Consider the following 890-nt stretch of genomic DNA (forward strand, 5'->3'; position numbering starts at 1 on the left):
AAAAAAAAAACCTTTGGCAATAAAAAATATTACATTCTTACACATTCTTCAGTTGTACAGTGGTGAGATCATCACATGCCTGTGGCCACTGATTTCATCAAGACAGAATCTTAATGAGCTGCTGAAGTCAGTGGAAGTGTGGGAGACCGGCCGACATGAAACATTTTAACGTGATATGTATAATGGGGTTGCATTTGACTGCCGACACCTACATGACACTTTCTAATATAAATGTCACGCAGAAGGGCAGCAGCAGAGGAAAAGGTCAAATTATTTTCCTAATTGTGGAAATTTGGACAATCTTAAGATTCACATTTCCATCCTTTAAGGTGGCAAACTGCTTTTTTGTTAACCACAGTCTTGTCTTTGTCTTTGCATAGAAATGGCGTGGGGTTGTCTTTTCTCTAGGTTCCTTAAAGGATTACAGATAAAACACAAACACAAAAGTTAAATATCTCAGATTAATGCTGTGCACAACCAGAATGACAAATACGATCAGACTGTCAAGATCCTGGTGTTTCATGAAATTTCATCTGGTGGAAAAAACAATCCCATGTCTCCTGCTTGAAGTCAGAATATTTGTGGAAAATGAACAATGTCTGTGGCTAGTTAACATTCAGGGTGGTATTACTTCAACCTCTCCGCATTTAAACCAGGCATTTAAACCAGGCTTTTTAAAAGTCTTAACGATAACGATAAATCAGTGGGGCTGATACACATGTCAGTCCCACTGTCCTGTCCTGCAGCTGCCATGCACTGTGTGTATTAGATTATTAATTCCGGTTTGTTCTTAGTGTTTCAGCACACAGTGGTTCCCATATTTATACAAACCAGATATTAATCTTCAACTGCTGCCGCCCAGAGCAGAACACCTGATGTGCATGTAATGA

The sequence above is a fragment of the Seriola lalandi genome, unplaced genomic scaffold (genome assembly GCF_002814215.2).
Source record: "Seriola lalandi dorsalis isolate HSWRI2012SDOR001 ecotype SW California unplaced genomic scaffold, Sedor1 jcf7180002053386, whole genome shotgun sequence".
Lineage (NCBI taxonomy): Eukaryota > Metazoa > Chordata > Actinopteri > Carangiformes > Carangidae > Seriola > Seriola lalandi.